This window comes from Numida meleagris, chromosome 5 (assembly GCF_002078875.1).
Source record: "Numida meleagris isolate 19003 breed g44 Domestic line chromosome 5, NumMel1.0, whole genome shotgun sequence".
Lineage (NCBI taxonomy): Eukaryota > Metazoa > Chordata > Aves > Galliformes > Numididae > Numida > Numida meleagris.
Window position 1 is genome coordinate 23442448 of NC_034413.1, and position 16633 is coordinate 23459080.

General features: G+C 40.2%; 1 protein-coding gene across 5 annotated transcripts in view; it reads left to right on the top strand.

Moving 5' to 3' along the window:
- The window catches only part of ZMIZ1 (zinc finger MIZ-type containing 1), a 333239-nt gene that overhangs the window by 139705 nt on the left and 176901 nt on the right, over window positions 1–16633 (top strand). The gene's annotated exons all lie outside the window — the stretch shown is intronic.

Here is a 16633-nt window from a genome sequence, read left to right on the forward strand (position 1 = left end):
GAGAAGGCAAGAAATTCAGTTTATTCAGTTTGTTATGTGAGTTTTGTGAAAACTCACACAGATACTAAATTATAATGTAAATTTTTAATTATACTTGTAATGTAAATTGAGGGTAGAGGGTGGATGGAACAGACAAATGAGGAGCACAGGAGAGCACGCACTAATCATGTGTGCTAAGAAAAATTACTACAAATTGGAATATTCCATAAACAGACCTGTGAAAACTAAAATTAAATGCCAATATAACTTATTTCTTTTAATCAGAGAGCAGTTTACTATGTAGGTGAACAAATAAGCCACCAGCATTCAGTCAATCCTATTAATTGGAAGAGGCTGGAATGATCTTCCAAAATATTATGTAAACATCTTTCTGTTTTGAGAATAATTGTGTATATTAGAGTATGGAAATAATGACTATACTTTGTACTATGGCAATAGCAATATATATGGGAAAAATTACTATTGGTTTTGACGTACTAATCAATGTCAAGGTTTCAGTATGGCATAGATATTATATTTAATTTCTTCTTTTTTTTCCCCCTTTTGCTTTTTTCATGTTTATCTTTCCAACATTTATATGTCCCTTTTCCATTTGGTGAATGATATGGTAGCAAAGAAAATGACTTGCATGATAGCACATGTGAAAGAATAGAAACAAAAATGAACCTCTTGATCACATGATTCCAGGAAATGTAAACCTATTCCCTTTCGTGTTCGGAGCGTCAGTTAGTCTTAGCCAACTGATCTGGTGTTTTCCACCTCTGTGTTCATGTTCCTGTTGTTAAGCACTTTAAGAAGGGATTCTGGTCCCAGGATTTCAAAAGTTTGCTTCCGGTATTTTTAGCAGAAAAGGTTTCACCCCTAATAAAATTGAGGCACAGAGGAATTAGGCCACTTGCCTAAGGGCACACAGTGAATCAGGGCCACAACCAGGTACTGAGCTCATGTTTGGGAACCAACCTGAGCTGAAAATATTCCCTTAATTTTACCTTCAGAAAATTTAAATGCAAGAACTGTTTTGTGCATATAAAGGAGTTATACAGGGATCACAAACAGTGACTGCTACCAGGAAAGAACTATGCTGGCTTTCTTGGTGGTAAAAGTGGGGATAAAGCCTACCGTTCTTGCTGACAAGACTTATTTTGCAGTAATTTTCTGTAACAAAATCTGGACATCCACCTACTAGTTTGTCTGACAGATGTTTCAGGCATTATTGAAACTTTTAGCTCTTTTCTTTTATTCCTTAAAACCTGTCAGTGTTAGGTATTTTCAAGCATTTGTAGATTTTCACTAGCCCACATTTTCTGCTGCCCACAAAAATACATAGCATTGAAGATTAAGAGCAAGCTGTTTGAAAGCATTGCAGGATTTGAAAGTGAATCTATTTTATTTTTTTCCATGAATGATGTCTGTATATACCATGGAAAAATAATGAATTACATGTTAAAATCACAAAAACATACAAGTCATACTGGATCCTACGGAAGTTGGCAAAAGGAGAGCATTAACCTGAATGTTGGCAATTTGTTTTCATTCTTATCCAGATATTTGGAGACACGCAGGCAAGGTTCAGATGGCTCTTAACCAGAGAGAGTAGCCTTTACATTTCATGTGAAGCACAGAGACGTTTTCTTCTTGTATATTTAAAAAAAAAAAACAAAACACTTTATTAGTTCTACACATGAAAACATTAAATATTAGGCAGCAGACTTAATAAATATCCTCAGTAGAGATTTCAGTAAGGAGAATTTCAAGTAAAAAAAGGCTTCTTTTCATTCCATATTGACAGCAGAAGTTTGCAGATGTTTGGTGTTTGTTGGTAAATATCAGTAGGGGACATTTTTCAGAAAACCAGAGTAGAGAGCAGGCTTCTGTCAGACTTGGCTGAGATGTTTTGGATTGGAAAAGAGATTTCTTGAATTATTTTTTCTTTTTCTGCTGGATCTCAATTTACATTTTTCTTGTGCTGTCTTCTAGATCTTGAATAGTGTTTTTTTGTAACACGTGGCAAATTAAGGCAAGCGCATGTTGTTCCCTTATATGGATATCAGTCTGTAAAAATCACGCTCATGTGAGTCTTGAAATAAGATCTAAGAGCTCCAAATGGAGTGCAAAAGGGTTAAGGTAAGCTTTCTCTGCAAACCAAGCCACCATGGGGAACCTACTTACCACATCTTCATTATACTCATTGAAATCTTTACTCCAATTTTTTACAAAGACAAAAGATAGTATTCTTAGTACAAGAGAACTTTTACAGCATTTCGTAACAAGACGAAAAGAGTATCTTACTGTACTGGGGTCACTAAGGTTTCCCATTCATATCAGCCAGGTTTTAGTCATTATTTCAAACCTCCATGTCACTCCTGTGAGAGATTCCATATTAGATAAACAGATTGTGATAAAAGAAATTTCACTGAAATAATTATTTGGAAAATAGTTGGGTTTGGAAATATTTTTAATCATTGTTCTTCAGTAGTGACTTTTGAGGTACTTCATTTGTTACTGAAGTTAAAATAAACAATGTCGACCCTGTTTTTTTGAAAAGGTTGAAGATTTGACATTTTAACTCAATTACAGTATATTTACCAATGGCAAATAGGATCAATGGCAAATAGTGGTACATATTTGGAACAGATCTGGACATTAATATAGATGATAGAGTATATTACTCTCCTAGCATATTTAATTGTTTTGGTGTCCAAATCACTGTGTATGTAAGAATTAGACTTTAAGTGGTCACCTATGAGGTTAAGATTTGCAAACCATTGCCTATCTCCAAGGAGGTGACATTACAGGCCTAACTGTAGGGCTTAGATAGCTGTGCCTGGGAAGTTTAAATTTCTTGATTTTACATGCTAGGAACTTGGCACCCTGACATTTTTACTTTTTCTTTAGAAATGCTTCTGAATGTAAAAAAATTGATCTTTTTCTCACTCTGGTCATGTGGAGGGGAATATTTCCTGCACATGTACTGAAGTACAACTGTCGGCTGCTTGTTTTAATCAACACATGCTTTGTCTGATGGATTTTGGTTATACTAAAAAGATAAGTGATGCAACAGTTAGAGAAACATATAGCTTTCCTTTGAATTAGTCTTTTGTAACATAAGTAAATTATCCAGAAGGCACTCAAGCACAACACTTTGATAATACAGGTGTTTAAATGGTAATAGCTATTGGAATTGGAATGAGAGTGAAACAATAAAGTCATTAGGGTGTTACAACATGAAATTAAGCTATCGCTATTACTGAGCAATATTATTATCCTGAAGTCTGCAACTCACAGTGCAAATGAAAACAGTGTAATACCCCTCTAACAGTCGTTTACATTAGGATTTAGTTTAGCCATGATGTTTGCTAGTGTTGTAATATCTTTATTAGACAGCACTTGTGAACTGGTGCACTATACTATGATACAGAAAGAACAACATAGAGCGGCTGAACATCCACCTGAGTAAATCCATTCCTTACCAAAAATTATCTATTGCTTAAAATCCTCACTGCAGTGGTGGCTCTCACGTTACGGCTTGCAAAACCGTCAAATATTAAGAACTTTGTGTTTAATCTTTGGAGTAATTATTGCGTGAAGATGATGTATGTTCTGCTGATTTGTGTATAAATATACATAATTTCATAGAAAATTCTTCTGGTTTTATCTAAGATCTCAGCTTCTGATTTGCTGAAACAACTCTTTCAGTTAATTATGATACTCAAGGCATCCACCTATGACCTGATGGCATTTTGCTAGCCCCTATACATGCCTAGATGATGAAAGAAAATATAATTTAAAAAATACAAATAATTTTTTATTTTCAATGTATCTACAATGCTTTTGTGCAGATCAAAAAACTTCTACAGCTTCTTTGAGACAGATCCTAAGCTGATATTTATTATTGCAGTGTCATAGAAGCAAATGGAACTAGGAAAGTAAGCATTACCTGATCCATTACTTCCTTTTGTTTTTGCAAATAGGATTTTTTTTTGGTTTCAGTATCACTCATTTAAGAAATTCCCAGCACATCTTTATGAGGGGCTCATTGCTGCTTTCCTCCTGAGCAGCTCTCCTTTGCTCTCTGTTCCTGCCGCTGCTGCCACAGACTTGGCCTTACTCTTCTTCAGCTCTGAGTTTCTGCCTGCTTGCCCCATGTGCTGCCGCTGCCCTGTACACTCAGTGTGGGGCTGTGGCCACGCTAGGTGAGCCGGGCTGTTCCTAATGCAGCTCTGCTTCTGGGCAGGGCACTGGCTTGTGAAGTAAGAGGGGTGAAAAGAGTTAGGAATCTGAAATATCTCAAGGAGCAGCAGCCCTGCTGTGCCCATCTTCCAGAGATTCTCCTTGCTGTGGAGGGCATAAGCTCATAAGCCCAGCAGATCCCACTGGCATTTGCTCTCCTTTTCTCGCCTGCTGCTGGAGCAGCATGGGGAGCTCACTGTCCCCCAGCCCTCTGCTCATTTTGACTCATCAGCTGCAGTGGAGCAGCCCTACACACCAGGTGTGTGTGTTAGTAGGGGTTTCTTTGCACCAAAACTGACCTGCTCCTAGCTAAGGACTGCAGCTGTGCTTATGCCACGCGGCTGGGTGTGCAGACGCTGCTCCGAAGCCCCCCTTTCCTCTCTCCTAGCTTGCATGCAAAGACTGAGATGGCTGAACCGTGGCAAATAATCCCTTGATACGAAAGGGATTACTCACATTTGCAACCAGGCCCCTGCATCATGCTGCGACGGTGCACTGAGCTGTGCCGAGCGTGGGGACGCCAGTGCAGAACAAATGCTGACAAGTGGTGTTGGCGTGCAGGTTCACTGCCAGATCTGTTTGGAATTGCCTTTGTTTATGAGGGAGCAGTGCTTAATGTTGCTGTCTTGTCTGTGAGGATTAGCTGGGACTTCGTGGTTCCAGGAAAAACAGCAAGTTTTTCCTTCTGGATTTTATCCTTTGTTGTTGCGTGCTCTACTGTCAGTGTTTGTTGGGCTCTGCTCTGCTCACTGCTGCTGCTACAGCAGCTTCCCTCCAGAGAAAAGAGAAGGAAAAAAATGTGTGTTGTGAATAGTTTTTGTGACCTGAATGTGATTGTGAAATTTACCTTTAATGTTTCAAAAGCTCTGTACAGTTATTCTGCAGTGCAGTTATTTGTGTGGATCTTAAAATTAGAAAGCTGCTCATGTTTTCGTAACTTGTAGGAGATACAGAGTTTTCTATACAAACTGATGCTATTTCTTACAGTATTTTTAAGAAACTTGCATTACTGGATTTAAGCAAACCTACCCTTCCACTGGACTGACACTACAAAATGGGTTTGTCTGTCACTTTACCCAGGGAATCATAGCCTTGAATCTTGACTTAGCTGGCAGCAGCCAAAAAACTACATCTCAAGGTCTGAAGTGACAATTAATGTACATTCGAATACTCTGGGGTTGTCTTGATTTATATTGCTGTCTTCCGTGCAGAAATGATGGCTGGTTTGTGGGATTCTGACAATAACTGAGATCCCTGAAATAGCCAGCCTTCAGAACAGGGGGCTGTTTTTTTTTTTTTTGAAATGAGAAGAAAGCGTGCGTGCGTATGTGAGTGCATGTATAACATATTTGTAGTCATCCCTTAAAATTCAGTCTTTGTCTCTTCTTGGAGCCCAGTCAGGTTTGGTGACTATATGCTTTTGATCTCGGCCAAAAAAAGTTTGAAATAAAGACGAGGAGAGAGAGGGGGAGATGAGAGGTGGAGGGGGGGGGACGGGAAAAGGCACGTCAGCTAGTGCAGCTGCGGGTTTTAAGCTTTGTAGGAGCTGAAGCAAGGCTGTAGGCTGTCAGCACAAGTGAAGAGCTAGAAAAGATCTGACAGACATAAACATGACTGCTTTCTCCAGTGATAGAAGTGTGAAGGAACAAACACAGATCTTGACATGCATCCTCCTCCTCCTAAGATAGTGTTATAAAATGTATATGTAGTCACCAATTTTTATAAACCATCAAAGCCCAGCTCACTTAAATAAGAGAAATATTAGTTGGCTCCACCTTCATTAACCTTATACTTGGGAGATAATTAGAAATCTCAGGCATCTTACTGTGTATATCTGTGGAGAATATTATGCTTTCTTCTCAGAAATTAAGCAGCCGGATGGCACAGCTACTCAAAATCCTGCGGCTGTTTACGTGTTGCAGTGAATGTGCACGGTTTCACAAACTGCTTTTATGTAAAGATTGAAATCACTGGGAACATCCAGGATTTCTTGACTTAATGATACCCAATCCTTCTATGTGCAGAGATAGCTGCCTGTGGACTAGAGTGGACCATTTCCTTACTTCTGTAATGAAGCTTGCCTTCAGCTATGGAAAAATACTTTAAGGTAGAAAAGCACAGGTTCTGTATCCTTACTCCTGCTTGGTATTTGTTGTTGTTGTTTTGCTATTTTTTTGCCATTAAAAAAAAATTGTATAAATGTGATTCCTAAACGAAAAAGAAATAATCTTACTTCTACAACCACACACCTCCAAGGAGGGAAATGAGAAGGAGATAACTTGATTAAATGAAGGAGTTGTGAACTGAAAACACGATGTTTCCTGTTTGAAGAGTTTTAAAGTGTTGGACTTCATTTGAGTCTGGAAAACTGGCTTTCCCTTCAGGAAGTGTTTGCTCCCTGCTGCTCTGCAAAAACAGTGGAAAAGAGAAACCTTTTCAAGTCACTGTTTCCACTGCAAATAGAAGAACTTATAAAGGCTAGTTTCCATTTTCCTCTTTGTTGTTATTGCTGGAGATCTCAAAACCCTGTTTTCTTTTCCTGAGTGGAGCCCACATGGGAACCAGATAAAAAGTTAGAAAGGGAGTTTGTGGGTTACCACGGGAGAAGGGAGAAGAAAGGGATGGAGAGGAATGGCTGTGTTGCAGGCATGAAAGGAGTTAAGTTGTTCTTGTGGTAGGTGTCTTTTGGAAGTGGGTCTGTTTGTAAGCTTCTCTTTAAAATGCGCCGTTCAGTAGCAGGCTTTGGTAGTGGCAGTGATTGCAGTGCAAGCCCCAGTGGACAGAATGTGCAGCCTTTGCTTGTGCGTCCCTTGCTGTGACCAGGGCCCTTTCTGCTTTCTCTCTCATGACACATGCTTGGTTGCATTCATTGCTAACAAAACTGAAGCAGGTAGAAAAACTTACAGCGTACTCATGAAAAATAAATTCTCTCTGCGTTGGACGAGCTCGCTCTTCAATAACCCTGTTCCTTTTGGGGCTTGCTGTCTACAGGCAGCTCCAACCTTCGGTCTCCCTGCAGAGGGACGCACTGCACAGCAGGCCTGGTTGGGGCTGAGAGGATGGAGGAGCACAGAGAAAGCAGTTGTGCTGGTAACACTGCTTGTCAGCAGCCAAGAAACTCATGTTAAAAACAGCACATCCCCATGTGCCTTAACTGTACATGCAAAATCCCCAGCTGCCTCAGGAAGCAGGAAGAGAGGGAGATGCTCAGAGATGTCTTATTAGCAGCTTGGTAGTGTCCAAAATGCCGCTTCAGTAGGAAAAGTATGAGCAAAACATTTATTCCTGAATTAATCTCAGTGGAGAAGGCTTTAAAGAGTAAAGAAATGCAGCTGCACTGTTGATTAATTTGCCCAGTGCTGTAATTATGGTGAAATATCAGTGCAACTTTTTCTTCCCTCTCTTAGTCGCACGTCGTGGTTTTACTGGTACTACAGAAACCCTGATTATATTACCCTGGCATTCTCAGGGACTGTTAAGCAGGAGTCTTCTCTCTTTTGCTCTAAAACTCATCTAAATGGAAAACACATTGTCTTCATTATATGCCAGTGTTGAATGAACAGAGTTGCCATAGCAACAGCCATCTGAGGCCTTGCTGATTTCAGGCCAGTGAATGGGGTAGACAAACAAAGTACCTTCAAAACCAGAAGGGAACAATTGCTATTCATTCAAGCCAGGTTTTAAGATCAGCAAATGTCTTTAGCAAAAGAAATGCAAATAAGAAAGTATCAGACCTGGCCATAGAATAATAACTGAAAATTATCATAATCTTAAACTTTTATGCCCAGTGGTATAGCATTAAAGATTGTTCTTAAGGTAAAGATTTTCAAGCGGCTGAAGGCACAAACCACAGTTTGCCTACAACCTGGTGTAAGCAGAGGCAGTGGCTGCATGCAGCCTTTGTGAGCCTAGTGGCTAGGCCCCAGCCACACAGAGCAGGGCTGGTGGGCAGAGGAGGGGCCCAACCAGTGCCCCAACCATGGCGGCCATGTCCCTGTGCTGGAGCCACTTGTGAGCAGGGGAAAGCATCTTGTGTGTCCCAATGCGAGATGACACATCTGTGATTCTGGGCCTCTGCAGGCTGCTGAGCAGCCCCTGGAGGTAGTCAGGAGCCCCCTCCAGTATGTTTGTTTCACCATTTTGATGCTCTTGAAGGACTGTGATAAGTAGTTTTGTGTAGGAAATGGTTGACATATTCAACATAAAACTTGCTTAGGATGAATATATATTCACATAAAATGCCAAGAAACTGACTGTGAAATGATTGTCTTGAATTAGAGATGAGAGGGGTATATGTGTGTTTGTCTGCTATGCCTATGTTTTCTTTCTCCTTAGTCATACACAAAAATTTAAATAATAATTTTGTGACGAAAGTACTATTTCTGATCTCAGTATTGTCTAATGTGTGGAAACATAAAGAGGCAGAAGCAAGGGGCTGAGCAGAGCGGGCCGAGCAGCGTGCTATGGCACTCCTTGTGAAAGCAGCAGCGTGACAAGGGGGCTCTGCTGGGCCCCGCGTGGATTTGACAATAGCTGTCACGTGTGCAGGTTGCATAGCAAATGAGCAGCATGGCCAGCACCGCAATGGGATAAAAGGGCAGGAGCTAGGCTCAGAATTAGTTAGCTAATATGGGAGTCTCTGTCATCTTTTCACTTAGTGACTGCTCCAGATGGGAGGTTATCCCAAGTGCTCAGCTGATCACTGGCTCCCTCTGGGACGTACTGCACCAATTTTGCGATTTACTGTTTTTGCAGTGTTGCGTAGCTCAAAAAAAAGGAAGAAAGTAACAACAATAAATAAGATGCACAAATTCCTGCTGTCTAGTTGAATTAGTCCGTGCAGTAATGCAAACTGCTTGCTGTGCCAGCTGGGGAGTTGGAGTCAAGGTGCCCTTGTGAGAGAGATCAGCCCCCTCGCTAATAATAGAGAAATCATTAGCTAGGAAGCTTGTCTTGAAGACGGAATCTGTCAAATTTCAGCTCTTTTCCCTACCGTATTTTTATAGTCAGTGTATGTGAAGGAAGAGTTATAACAATTAGCGATCAGTTACAAATGTCAAGGAAAGTCTTGACAGTGATGTAAGACTGGCAGTATGTATCACCCTTAATACCGCAGTTTCCCGCTGTTCACAAAGGCATGTTCTGTGTTTAAGTTATTCTTAAAAAACATCTAACGGTGAATTTATCACATGTTTACAGGATATTTTTTTCAGGATGGGGAGAAATACTTCCAGCACAAGAATATGTTTCACGTAGAATTTATATTAATCAAACTGAGAGAACACTCAGAGAATAATGCTGAAAATACTATAAAATGAAACACAGGTCACCTGACCTTGACTAACAACTAACTTTCTGGTTGGTTATGAATAGACAGGAAAGACAAGATTTAACTCCTGGCAACAAAGTTATTAGTCAGAAGTATGAAGAGAAATTAAGGACAGAAGTATTGAGTTTTGGAAGACAAGTAAATAGGAGCATGGGAGGGGAATATAAACTAAGGAGTAGTATGAATCAAAGATCTAGTCTCTCTTCATAACATAAAAACAAAGAAAGGTTTGCTTAATCTGAAAGGCAGAAGGCAACAACACCTAATGCAAATGATGAATAGCACGGAGAACACATTGCAAAGCCAAGATGGTAGTCAGGTTCAGAAAAATCACAAGTTTATTTCAGTGCGTATATGTGTATATTTTATATATGTGTACAAATCTAAGCTTCCACATGAGTTCTGTTAATTGTATTCCTCTTAGTAAAACATCTAAATTAATGAATTTGTCTAAACTGTAGATAGCAAAAAACTTCTCAACTCTGAAATTGAGTTTATTGCAGAATTGTCAGCTATAGCCTTCTATAGCGTTGTTCTGATTGTTCTGAAGATACAATGCTGAAATGCCTTTGTTTCTGCTTTTGTTTGTGAAAGTTGCCAAGAGGCAAGCACAAATGAGGATTTTTATTTTCTTGTTGCATGGGATGACGATATTATTCTGTGAAAGCACATATGTGCTAAGACTGTTTTATCTAATGCCGTGGAAGGTGATTCATGCTGTCTGTGGAGGCATTACAAACAGGTCAAGATTTGCTTTGTCTTCACAATATTATCATTTAGAAGTCTGATGAACGTTGTTCAACGTACAGGGCTGACAGTAGGCAGTTGGGACATGTATTTCCACGTGTTTTCTGAGAAATCTGGATAGATTTGATGTAAAGAAGATATTCCTGTCTTTATTTTAGTTAGTGCTGTGGTTCACAGTGTGTTTCTCACCTACTTCCTGGGAGTTAACAGTAATTTTGAAAAAGCTGGTTTTAAATATGAGTGTATTACTAGCAGGTTCTGTCTGCAAGACACATGTCTGAGCCCATGACAGTCAGTGCATACGGGGTTTTGGTTCAGTCTGTTGTTGGAACCTGGATTATATATTATTCAGTCATTTCCAGAATTACTGTGGGGTTTGTTCTGGGCATCCTTTGCCTTCCAGTACCTAAAAGGGGCCCAGAAAGAAGGCTGGAGAGAGACAATTTGCCTGGATCTGTAGTGATCGAAGAAGTAGTAATGCTTTTAAAATAAAAAAGAGTAGATTTATATTAAATTTGTGCATACTGGGAGAGATTATTTGTTTAACGAAAGGTAGGTGAAAGACACGAGCGAGCTGTCCTGTGGTCTGTGCTACACTGCTGTATATGACACATGATTGAAACCTGGAAACGTGGGTCCTCAATAGTAGTGCTTATACAGCACGGAGTTTGCCTTTTCCAAAGCTTTCCTCATCCTCTGTCTGTACAAATAACCATCAGGGCTCAGAATATGGTTCTTGTGTCTTCAGCAGTTGACGCTTTCTGCTTGTGTTTTCTGGTGTTAGTACATCATCGTGCTTAAGCCTCATCTAATACAGAAGGAGAGTGCAAAGAAGCAGTACATTAGGTTGGGCAGCTGAGTAAGATGATGGATCTGTGCCTCAGAAGCAGTCATTAGACAGATACTTCATTTTCAAGTGTGGTGTCTTGGTTAGATGTGGAGTTTGTAATTCAGTAGCTTTACTGAAAAATTGCTTGACTAGATAAAAACTTATGTGCAACTCTTGAGTAGTCTGCTTTTTTCGTGTTTTAGCAGGAAATTACTGTTTCTAGATTTTAGAATGTTAAATGCTTTGGGTAACAAGCAGCAAGAGCGGTAAAAATAATAGTTCACTTTGAGCCATTCTCAATGTTAGAAGCTTCTTCTCCTTTTACTAAATATGACCTGGAAGATGAAGCCAGTGAGATACTACTCTTTTTTTCAGGGCATGCTAAGTATGTCCTTAAGTGTATGTGCTAAGAGGTACAGCTAGTGAAACAATCCAAAACATAACAATAAGATCACTTCTATTTTCTTATTGCAGTGCCATCCTGAATCTTTTGATTGTCTTACTGCTTCAGGACTTTCCATGTTAGGTTTCAGTGCGCTGAGTCCCAAGCATACTCAGGAGTGCACCAAAAGCAGCTCTTTCTGAAGAAAGCTGGTCCTGATAAACCATTATCAACATTATCTGGTTGAAACAGAAGACAGTTGCTGTCTTCAGAACAGCCAGCTGTGTCTGAATCCAGCAACTTGCAATAGGAAGGAATAACCTGGATCATTAAAACCACCTCTCTGCAGAACTGAGCAACCACATCATGACTCAACTTATAGACACTGGAGGTTTTATTTCATAGATAACCTCTGGATATGCTTTTTGTGTAGAACATAGGAGGCTTCAGAAAGTTTGTAGCCAAGTGATTTGGACAGTCTTGAAATACCAGACTGTTCCTATTCCCTGAGGGACCATCTGGATAAACAAGGAAAAAAAAAAAAAGGTGTTTCTGCAGGATTATACTGTATCCTTTGGATATCTGTTCAACTACAGTGAATGTAAATAATTAGGAGTTAGTAAGACACAAGGCCTGTGGATTGTATTATGGAAGATGAAGGGTAAAGGAATGGGAATTCCTTTCTAATGGAAAGGAAGCTTTTCAGTAAAAGAGAACAGAAGTACGTGATGGTGAAATAGGAAGCCATGGCTTGGACATAGTTGATATTCCTCAGTTGGCCTATTAATTATCTGGACAAGCAATGAATAGAAGAATTACTCATTTTCTTGAAATTACCCATTTCATCTTGGAGACTATCAGAATGAGATGTTGGCCATTGCTGCTACTTCTCTGTCTTCTTTGGAATGTAAATAATAACCAGAGGTAACAGCTACCTGTCTAAAATAATTTTGAAATGTACTGAGCCTTCTTCTGACTTAGTATATTGACCTATACCGTCACCTCTCTGATGCACTTTTATACATGTGTGTGATGTGAAGGACAGTTATTTCCCAAGAATTACATTACTGCCTTCAAGTGAGATGAAAAACAGTAGGATTAGCGTGTTTTCTTTCTACTTAAGAAAATATAGCTTACCCGCCTTATGGATGGGTGTGTATCAGGTTGAGGTGAGAATTATAGAATCTGCAATTTGTTGCAACTTTGTAAAGAAGCTAACAAAAAAAATCAGTTCCTACATCCCTTTCTTGCTTTATTTTTTAAAAAAAATCAACCTTGTGAATAAGACTTTTTGTTTGGCTTTTTTTGTTTAAATATTCATATGAAATAATATCCATATTTATGAATTATGGCAAGCATCCAAAAGCATGCTTCAAGTAAGATAGCAGTGAGAAACACTGGGAGTTGCAGGGTAGAAGAGAGCACTCTCATGTTTCCCAAAGTGGTGTTGCAAGCTGTTGTTGTATGCCCTGACAAGGAGAAATATCTGATTTGCGTAAAGCACAGCTTCATGACAGTTGTAATAAGGGAATTGTTGGGCAAGTCTGAGTAAGCTCCTCTGCTTTGGAAGAACCTCATGTTCATGTTAATGTTCCCAAAGATGCGTATGCACACACATGCTCTAGAGCCAAGTTAACTATCTGTCTAGAATTCTTCAAAGCTGATGCTTCCAGCTATCTTCTCTAGGCATCTGATATCTTCCTGCTACGCTGTTGACTCCAGCACAACACTTTCTTTGAGAATCAAAATAAAGTAATTATCTCATTTCAGTGTCCAAGTGAAAAAATAAATTATGTAGTGGAAAGAAAAATATTTTGGTCTATGTCTGTGAAGTCTTAACATTTTGAAATACTGTTACAAATTACAAATACAAGTGGGCAATTCCTTTAACTTTTCAAGTATGCATAAAGAAATTAAAAGCAGTCAGTGGAATAAAAGCTAAGAATATTAACATGGAAAATTTAGCTAAGATAGCCCTACCAACACTCTTTTATCTGCAAGTGCCGAATTCTGAGAGGAAGAGAAGAGGAAAAGAAAAAAAGAAATGAAAAAGATTACTTTTCCTTTATGATCATATCAGTAAAAACCTGTGCACTGTCTCATCTTTCTCAACCTTGAAGAGTGCAGGTGCATCAGTGACTTTTTGTGACCCCTGCTTGAAGGCCACTGGCACTGTAACAACCGTGGTGTAGCTGTGGCCATGCCTGCTCTGTCCTCTGCTGTTCCAGCTGGTTGAACCAAGCACCTCTGACTATGAGGGCAGCTGCTAGTATTTCGCAGTGCAGTTGGATAAGCCCCAGATGTGCATGCACTGCTGTGTACCTCCTGCTGATGCTAAGAAAATGGGAACCTGGCTAATAGCTAAATTTAAATCAAATTAGAAATCTTTTTATTAAATTTTGTTTCCATTTAAAAATTAATTTGGTTCAGTGATAGGCGTGTGACTGCAGACTGAAATGCTCTTTATCTAGACAGCAAGCACACAGCTGCCTTGACCCTTATCTAGAGGGACTCTTAATCTATTAATTCAGTTTTTATGCCTATTCAGTTCTTGACCTCTCTGACTCAAGTTCCAGTTAGTGACACTCGTGATGGTTGTTTCTGTGTTGGAGACACCTGCCCATTAACAATGGGACTGAGCCAAACAACCTTTCTCTTCTCATCTAGGCCACTAAGCAGGCAGATGGTGACAACATTTGGTCACCACTGATTGGGCTTGCATTTGAACTCTCGACCTAAAAAGGTGAAGGCCACTGTATCCTATTAAGAATATGAGCCATCACATTTAGATTTAGTTGTGATACCTCACCTAGGATGTATGTAAAGTCAAATACTTTACAAATATGCAAAGGAAAACATTTTTCCTTTATCTTTTCTTTCTTTTGTTAAGTACTATAATTAATACTGATAACTCGTCGTGTTAGCGTCATCTTGCTTATGTGAGTGTCTTATGTTACTGAAAACTATTAATGAAAATACACTCCAGGATCCTATCTCAGGAACAATTTTGAATTTTCCTGATGTAGAACACAACTGCACACACACGCACTGTTTTATGGACTCTTCATACTCTTGCTGTCCTGGTACAAAAGGAAGGCTTTACTATTTTTGTTTCCATAATTACTGAGCCATTTCCTGATTTCCTGAGAAGTGATTTTTACTATTAAGCAGCCAACTCTGAGACTGCATTTTCTCACTCTGTGCTCTCTGACTTGCCCAGCCACAGCGCAACAGGACAACTTCAGCAGTGTTCTCTTATCTGTTGGTCTCTTTAAATTTAGTGTGTGCATAGTGATAAGCATCCAGTACTGTGACACTATTTTCACTATCTATGTTCTTTAATACATAATTTGCTCTGTCCCTTTCCTCTGTATTCTTAGAATTCTGCGTGTTTTTGAAGGCCCAGAAGACTGTTGTTCCAATTCTTGAAAATCTCAGATTAACAAAAAAAAAGTTACTAGTCCATGACTTCTACGGTAAGAATATGTTTAAATTTAACTAGCAAATATGGATATACAAGTTATTTAGACCTACAAAGAACTGGCAGCGTGAGCTGACAAAAAAAGGTCCATTATAAGTTACAGAGCATACCCTGAGGCTTATGCTGCAAGCGCTGCTACCAGACTCTGCAAGGTTCACAATTGCTTTAAGTTTGTAACTGATGGATCAGCAGTTTTATTTCTGTCTGCAACAACAGGACATGGGATTTCTCAATCTACCTATCTGATGATGCGCGCTGCATTTATCTGCTTAGGTGATGTCTGGATCTGCTCATTTCGTTATCGTTTCCACATTTAGTAGTTTCAGTCTTATAAATATGGACAACAGAATAAGTAGGTTGAAAGATGAGAGGTGAGGATTTAAAAGCGTGTAATAAGAGGGCAAATAATGTTATATGAGTTTGTTTGATGTCTGTGTATTAAGCTCTTTCTCATGTTAACTAATGCTGTACCCAAGCCGAGGCGTTCCCGCTACTGAGCAAGTAGCCCCTGCGTGGGGCTGCGCTGTGTACGTGACAGGCTGGCTGCAGCTCCACTCTAGGCGGTAGCTCCGCAGCCCAGCCTGGCTGCTGCTGCACAAATCCCGCAGCCTGCTCTCTCCAACCCATGCTGCGTGGTGCGTCCTGGGAGCCACGTGCGCCAACTGTATTCCCAACAGAGCAGACCACCAGTGAAGCCAAAAAGATGCTGGCTAGCTGTTGTGTTAGCCATACGTGTACCCTGTGCAGTCTCACTAGAGGGCACTCCCGGTTTTAACATTAAATGACTCTCCGATGAACTTCGTTGTCCATGCTGGAGCCGGGGCACACTTCCTGAGGGGCCATGAGACCCACCAGGAGTAAGGAGACCAGTGGGCCTTGAGAAGAGACTTGCCGCACCAAGGAGGGAAGTCTTAGGAGGTGCTTTCGTGGGAAGAAGAGAACTGAACCTTGAGGGACTGCCATTGTAAGTGTAAGTTCTGTTCCGGAGGGTTTGGATGTAGTACTTTGTGATTCAGTGTGCTTCCAAAAAATTGAGATCCTATTGGGGTTAATAACTCTATTTATTCCTGGATGTCTGTAAGGGAAGTGGTGAGGAATTCTTTGCTGACTCCTCATACTGCACGTTGTCTGAGCTGTTACACTGCACGGAGCGTGGACTTGACCTTCCCCCTTCCTTCCCAGTGGTTGCACTCAGCTGCATGACCACAGCAGTAACCCAGAGTTGTTCTTAGTGGGCAGAAATGACACTCGGTGAGGAGTTTAATGTAAGGCCAGGACCAAGCTGCTGAATTCTGAAAGGTGCAGACCCAGCTTTTGCACTTGTCTTAAGTTGTGACCAAGGGGTAACAGTGAATTTTGAGTGCCGTTCATGGATACATGACACTTTGGGAGCAAATCTTGAGATTTCAGACTCGCTATGAACCTCTAAACAATGGAGTCTGTTTTGTTTAATAACATAGCTCACCCAGATGTCAATAATTAGGTAAAACAGTGCATCATCTTGATTGCCCAGTGGTTGGTAATCAGTACAGAGCTGCAGACTGCTTTGTAACCAGCAGTTGGTGTATGACAGGCTGCCTCTGCACCGGCTGTGAGCCGCTGAGCAGAAAGCAGGAGGCCGGCCAGGCAGCCATC